Below are 7,489 nucleotides of genomic sequence, written 5' to 3'. Positions count from 1 at the left end.
ATTGCCTTGATAATAGAAAATATGAGCGCATCATGTATGACAGTTGCCAAAGTGAGATATGAGCTAAAATGACCAGATCCTGCCATGAGCTATATAGGAGACATATCTTGTATGTACATATAGGGCTTATATGTGGATATAAAGAAGCAATACAGGAGACCTATATGGCCTGTATATGCACATATATGCACCTCAATTTTGCCTATATGCAGGATATATATTATCACATATATGCATATATACTGCATATAGGCTTCATATATGCAAATATATCCCCATATAGGTGAGAATAAATGCGCATATATACTGCATATAGGCCTTCATATATGCGCATATATCCTCATATAGGTCAGGATATATGTGCATATATACTGCATATAGGTGAGGATATATGCGCATATATCCTCATATAGGTCAGGATATATGTGCATATATACTGCATATAGGTTTCATATATGCGCATATATCCTCATATAGGTGAGGATATATGTGCATATATACTGCATATAGGTTTCATATATGCGCATATATCGTCAAACGCAGATGAAAGCAAATAGGCAGGATAACCACGCGATTTAGTTTAAGGACTCTCACAAAAGGGGAGCAAGGGAAAAACACAAATTTAACCCGCGTCCTATAAACACACACTTAAAATCAGAAAGCAAAACCCAATAAAGTGAGTACTCACGAATTGATGGATGGAAAGCCAGAACCGACATGGGCTGAACTCAATGACTGAGCAAGATGCTATGGTTTGTTTACTCCTTTTATACTTCCTGGTTCGCGACCGCTTCACTTCCGGGTCCTAGTGCCGGTCGCGTTCCGAGTGTGCATGACAGTACCCCCCTGTCCAGGACCGGCTCTAGACGGTCCTGAGGTGGAGGATACCCGACGACGGTAGTCTCGGATTAGTTCCTGGTCGAGAATGAAACGGGACGGAATCCAAGACCGCTCCTCGGGGCCGTAGCCCTCCCAGTCGACCAGGTATTGGATACCTCTGCCCCGAGGACGCGAGTCAAGGATCCGGCATACCGTGTAGGCGGGACCACCGTTGATGATCCGGGGAGGAGGAGCAGGGGGGGTGGGTGGAATCATAGGAGATGTGGTGAAGTGTTTCAGCTGAGAGATGTGGAATACTGGATGGATCCGGAGCGCCGCAGGCAGCTGGAGCTGGTAGGTGACGGGGTTTATCCGTAGATTGATGCGGTATGGACCAATGAACCTAGGTGAGAGTTTGCGTGATTCGGGGCGAAGATGAAGATTTTTTGTAGAAAGCCATACCCTGTCACTTACGTGGTACAATCGTCCCGGGGGGTGTCGACGGCGATGCTGGGTGATGTAGCGGGTGTTGGCCTGCCGGATGGATCTGTTGGCCTGGTTCCACAGCCGCCGACACCGGCGGACCAACTGTTGGGCTGACGGCACATCAACCTTCGGTTCGGGGTGGTTGAACATAGAGGGTTGAAAGCCGTAGCATACCTCAAATGGGCTGAACTTCGTGGCTGAGGAGGTGTGAAGATTGTGGGATAGTTCTTCCCAGATGAGGTAGCGAGCCCAGGAGCGCTGACGATCGGCGACGAAGCATCTCAGGTAGCGCTCCAGTTGTTGGTTGGTCCGCTCCGTCTGACCGTTAGTTTGTGGGTGATATTCGGATGAAAGGCTGCAGGTGGAGTTGATCAGACGGCAGAAGGCTTTCCAGAATTTGGCAGTAAACTGGGGCCCTCTGTCCGAGACGATGTCCTTGGGGAACCCATGCAGGCGGACTACATGCTCTAGTATCAGCTCAGCTGTCCTTTTGGCTGACGGGAGTCCAGCGAGAGCCACCAGGTGCACGGCCTTAGAGAACCGATCGACGATGGTCATTATGATGTCTTTTCCTTCGGAGACCGGCAGGCCCACGACAAAGTCGACGGCAATGTGCGTCCAGGGCCTCCGGGGAACCTGCCGGTTCGGTCTCTGTGGTCTGCGCCTGGCGAACTCTCGTTTCCAAGTCCAATTGAAGTGGAGCAATTATCTTGGAAGGTGGGAGGACAGGCGCGGGGTCCGCCCGGGGAAAATCCAGCTCCAATTGCCGGGAGAGAGCGTCCGCCTTGGTGTTCTTGGACCCCGGGCGGTAGGAGAGGTGGAAGTCATAGTTCTCGAAAAACAATGCCCACCGCGCCTGTCGTGGGTTCAACTGTTTTAGATTTCTGATGGAGATGAGGTTTTGATGGTCTGTCCAGATAATGAATGGCTCCCTGGCGCCCTGGAGCCAGTGACGCCATTCCCTCAAAGCCCACTTTATGGCCAGCAGCTCGCGGTCCCCTACCCCGTATCGCTGCTGAGTGGAGTCAACTTTTTTGGAAACTACACCCATGTAGTCAGAAACTACATGGGTGTAGTTTCTGATCTTTAACCCCGTTGGGAGAGAACTGCTCCAGCGCCCACATCTGAAGCGTCCACCTCCACAACGAATGGTTTACTGACATCAGGGTGAAGAAGAATAGGAACGGTGGTGAAACGGTGGCAGAGATTCTTGAAGGCGGCGATGGCAGTAGGGTTGAAGTGGAAAGGGAGAGATGAGGGCCGAGTCAGAGCGGTTAGGGGGGCAGCAACTGTACTGTAGTCCTGGATAAAGCCACGATAGAAATTTGCAAACCCGAGAAACCGTTGGAGTTGCTTAAGGGTCTTGGGTAGGGGCCAATGACGCACAACCTCCAGCTTCTGCGGGTCCATGGCCACACCCTGGGAAGAGATGACAAAACCCAGGAACGTGGTGGAGCGCTCGTGAAAGGCGCACTTTTCCAACTTACAGTACAGTTGGTGGGCGAGTAGTCTCTTTAGAACCGCCCTGACGTGCTGGATATGTTCTTCAGCGGTGCGTGAGTAAATGAGGATGTCGTCGAGATAGGTGAATGCCCACCGGCCAAGCATGTCACGGAGAACGTCGTTAATCAGATGTTGAAATGCGGCAGGGGGATTACATAGTCCGAAAGGGATAACGAGACTCTCGTAGTGTCCAGTTGGAGTAATGAAGGCCGTCTTCCACTCATCGCCCTCTCTGATGCGCACCAAGTTGTAGGCGCTCCGGAGGTCCAACTTGGTAAAGATGGTGGCACCAGAGAGGGCGTCCAGGGCTGAGTTGGTAAGAGGCAGTGGATGTCGGTTTTTAATGGTTATGTTGTTTAGCCCCCGATAGTCGACACATGGGCGAAGTTCGCCTCCCTTCTTCTTCACGAAGAAAAACCCCGCGGCGGCAGGTGAGGAGGAGGGCCTGATGGTACCTTGGCGAAGAGCGTTGGTGACATACTCCTCCATCGCCTGCGTCTCTGTGGGTGTCAGCGAGTAGAGATGGCCGCGGGGTGGAATCGTGCCAGGTTGGAGGTCAATGGCGAGGTCGTACGGGTGTCGTGGAGGAAGGTGAGTAGCTCTCTTCTTACAGAAGACCTCGGCTAAGTCCCGATATGCCTTGGGGATGGCGTTGGTGTCGACATCGGGGGCCTCGGACTCCCGAGAGCACGTCCCAGCCGTCGCCCTTAGGCATAGTTCGGTGCAGGTCGCGCCCCACTGTAGAACCCGATGTTGTTTCCAGGAGATGAGAGGGTCATGTTTTTGCAGCCAGGGGTGTCCGAGGATGATGGGAGGTGAGGAAAGGGAGGTGACGTGGAAACGGAGTTGTTCTTGGTGTTGATCAATGGAGAGAATGATAGGTTCCGTCTGGGAAGTGATTGGACTGGTGGATAGGGGGCGACTGTCGACAGATGTGATCCGAACGGGCTGGGATAACGCCTCAAATTTTACCCCCTATTTTTTGGCATAAGAAGAGTCAATGAAGTTACCTGCTGCCCCGGAGTCGATGAATGCAGTACTTCTGACTCGTTTGTGGCCAAATTGGAGGATTACCTGAACCGTAAGTCGAGAGGTGGTGGTGTCGGTCGTGGTGGAGATATGGAGGGGGCCCGGTGAGTCTCTCCTCGGCCTCACCGGGGCTGGGCGTTTCCCGGACGAACAGGACAGATCGCCCGGTGGTGTGCCGCAGACCCACAGTAAGCACACAACCCTTCTCGATACCGGCGCTCACATTCAGTGGCGGTCAGGGAGGCGCGTCCTAATTGCATGGGTTCCCCGGCTCTGGTGTCAACCACGGCAGGAGGTGGAGATCCGACAGGTCCAGTAGTGGCGGTGGTGAAAGTGGTCGGCGGTGAGGGTGCAGAACGGTGATAGGTGGGAGCAGGTGGCAGGGTCCTCGGGGCTGGCTTTGGACGAGAGAGGAGACGTTGATCGATGCGGAGGGCCAGTTGTATCAGTCCCTCCAATGTGGCTGGAAGCTCTCGTCCGGCAAGCTCGTCTTTTATACATGATGCCAGCCCCTCGTAATAGGATGTCCGGAGCGCGGCGTCTCCCCAAGATGTCTGCATGGCGAGGGTCCTAAACTCCGCGGTGTAGCGACTCACGGACAATCCACCCTGCCGCAGGTGATACAGCTTGGTGTCGGTCTCCACCTCGCCCGCAGGGTGTTCGAAGGTGAGACTGAGTTGACGTGTAAACTTGTTGTATGAATGGGCGGTGTCCGAGTCTGATTTCAGTACTGCCGTGGCCCACTCTGCTGCCTGCCCAGATAGCAACGAGACGAGGAGAGCAATGCGTAGCCGATCGGTGGAGTATTTGGTGGAATTAAACTCAAACACCATATCGAGCGCTGTTAGGAACACACTACACTTCCCGTCCGTGCCATTCCATTTCTCTGGTAGTGAGAGAAAAACATCAGAAGAAGGGGGGGGGCGGGGTGATGCGGCACCGTGACCGCCGCGGCGGGAGGCCGGCTCGCCGCGCTAGCAACAGCCGCCCGGAGATCCGCGTTCTCCTGCCTGAGCTCCGCCACCTCGCGGCGCAAGGCCGCGACGTCTTGGAGGCCCTGGCGCAGAGTAGCAATCTCCCCGGTTAGCTTATTGATTAGCCCGGCATGCTGGTCAACCACGTCGCAGAGGTGCGCGTAATCCGCTGGGTTCACCGCTTTAGGCTCAGTCATTCTGTCAGGGTGAACTAACCTGGGCGACCAGATGACTTAGCTTTAGCGATTAGCCCAATGTAGCGTGGATGGTCAACCCAAACGCGGATGAAAGCGAATAGGCAGGATAACCACGCGATTTAGTTTAAGGACTCTCACAAAAGGGGAGCAAGGGAAAAACACAAATTTAACCCGCGTCCTATAAACACACACTCAAAATCAGAAAGCAAAACCCAATAAAGTGAGTACTCACGAATTGATGGATGGAAAGCCAGAACCGACATGGGCTGAACTCAATGACTGAGCAAGATGCTATGGTTTGTTTACTCCTTTTATACTTCCTGGTTCGCGACCGCTTCACTTCCGGGTCCTAGTGCCGGTCGTGTTCCGAGTGTGCATGACAGCAAACTGTTTTGCATTAAGGACAATACTTTTGTTCATGGATTTTCTGACTGGAAACATTCAGAGCGGATTGGTGAGCATGAGAGGAGTGCAGAGCATAGAGCTTGCATGCTATCATTACAAAATCGCTCCAAAGGCACAGCAACAATTGATTCTGATATTATCAAACAAATTGATGCAGACACAATACTGGCGGGATGTTTTAAAATGAGTTGTTGCCGTCATCCAGTTTTTGGGGGGGGAGATGACTCGCTTTCAGGGGAGATGATGAGCTGCTGGGATCAGCTCACAATGGTCATTTTTTGGGTATCATAGAACTGTTGGCCACGTTTGATCCATTCCTAGCTGAACACCTCCAAAGGTTTGGTGGCAAAGGAAAAGGCTCTGTGTCCTATTTGTCATCAACCGTTTGTGAAGAATTTATTCATCTAATGGGAGAAAGAACAAAGCAAGCAATTGTTATTGAAATAAAAGATTTAAAATACTTCTTTGTTATAGTTGACTCCACTCCAGACCTTGCTCATGTCGACCAACTAACTTTTCAGATTTGTTAATCAGGACGGACATGTAATCGAGCGTTTTCTGGCATTTGAGCCTATTGACAACCATAGGGGGGACAGTTTGGCTGAGTGTGTCATTTCTATGGTGGAGAATCTGGGCCTAGACTTGTCTAACTGTAGGGGCAGTCATATGATAATGCAAGTAACATGTCGGGAAACTACAATGCAGTCCAAGCTCATCTTAAATGACGAAACCCACTGATTTGTTATGTCCCTTGTGCAGCACATTCATTAATTTGGTTCATGTCAATGCTGTAGACAGCAGCTCAGAAGCTAGACATTTCTTTGACCTGCTACAGACAATGTACACTTTTTGTGCATCATCTACGCACAGGTGGGGGAAGGTCTTTCATAACACTGGTGTCAAACTCACACTGAAATCGCTGTCAGGTACTATGGAAGTAAATTTTATTTGATTTTCTTTGGTTTTACTTCCTTTTAAGGAATAAATGGTAGCCCATAGGAAAGTACTCAGAAATGTGTGTGCGAAGCTGCACGTATAGGCCTGAGATTCTGCTTGCATAAACAGTCTGATATATACATTGAGGCCCCTAGACTGGGGAAGCTTGAAGAACCCCAGATGTTTAGGATGACATCGTTGCATGTAGAATGAATTCTTTTGTCCTGGTTGACTATATAAGTGGCGAGCCGACGGGACAGTGTTGCGATTCTGCAGTCTCCCCCGGCCGTTATTGCATGATAAATAAAGGTCGTGATCTTCTGAAACCAAAGCCTGGGTCTTCAATCAATTTCCACAACATCTTGGCGCTGCGAGCAAGGGTGGTGAAGGGGCAAAGGTGTGGCTGATCACCGTGGGCATCCTTGGCGGGCAGCACAAACAGGTGGCCACCTAAAAAGGTAAGCAACTTTTGCTTATATACTTAGTTTGTGTTGTTTGCTGGGATAACCCGTGGTGGTAAGGACACCTGATAAAGACCTCTCCAAATTAAGTAGTCTCTACATGGGCTTTGGTTCCAGAAAGAAATGCATGCATCAGCTTACTAACTGTTGTACTGATAGTAAATTGATAAAATAAGCATTGCATTTGTCTGTTTTGTTGTCAAGAGGGCATTGATTGATGGCAGCAATAACAGGTGGTATGAGAGAGCGCATTTGAGTATCTATTTAAGTTGCTAAAAGGGCAATATAAAAGGTAGATAGTCTTGATATTAATTTGTCCTTATTGTCAAGTGGGCCTTGATTGGATGGCAATAGGGAAAAGCAGGTTAATACGGAGTTGCGCTTAATTAGTAATATTGTTTGTGTGAGGATACGCAACAATTAATAAAATAATACCCTTTTGTATGAGGAACACTTTGGTGTCGTAAGCATTTTGTAGCCACCTTAAAATTTGTATTGTATGGGGTTTTGTGGCATTTATTGATATCTTTTCCTATGCGGAATGTACGGGTGTACATCATAAGCATTGTGTCATAACTTTCTATGAGGAGCACTGTTTTGTGCCATTAAGTTGAATGCAATTGCAATTGTTTGTGTCTAATTGATGTTGTGTCTGTCTATTACTGTTTGAGTGTGTGAG

The sequence above is a fragment of the Clarias gariepinus genome, chromosome 1, assembly GCF_024256425.1.
Source record: "Clarias gariepinus isolate MV-2021 ecotype Netherlands chromosome 1, CGAR_prim_01v2, whole genome shotgun sequence".
Classification (NCBI taxonomy): Eukaryota; Metazoa; Chordata; class Actinopteri; order Siluriformes; family Clariidae; genus Clarias; species Clarias gariepinus.
The sequence above is the reverse complement of the archived record's forward strand: the minus strand, read 5'-3'. Positions refer to the sequence as shown.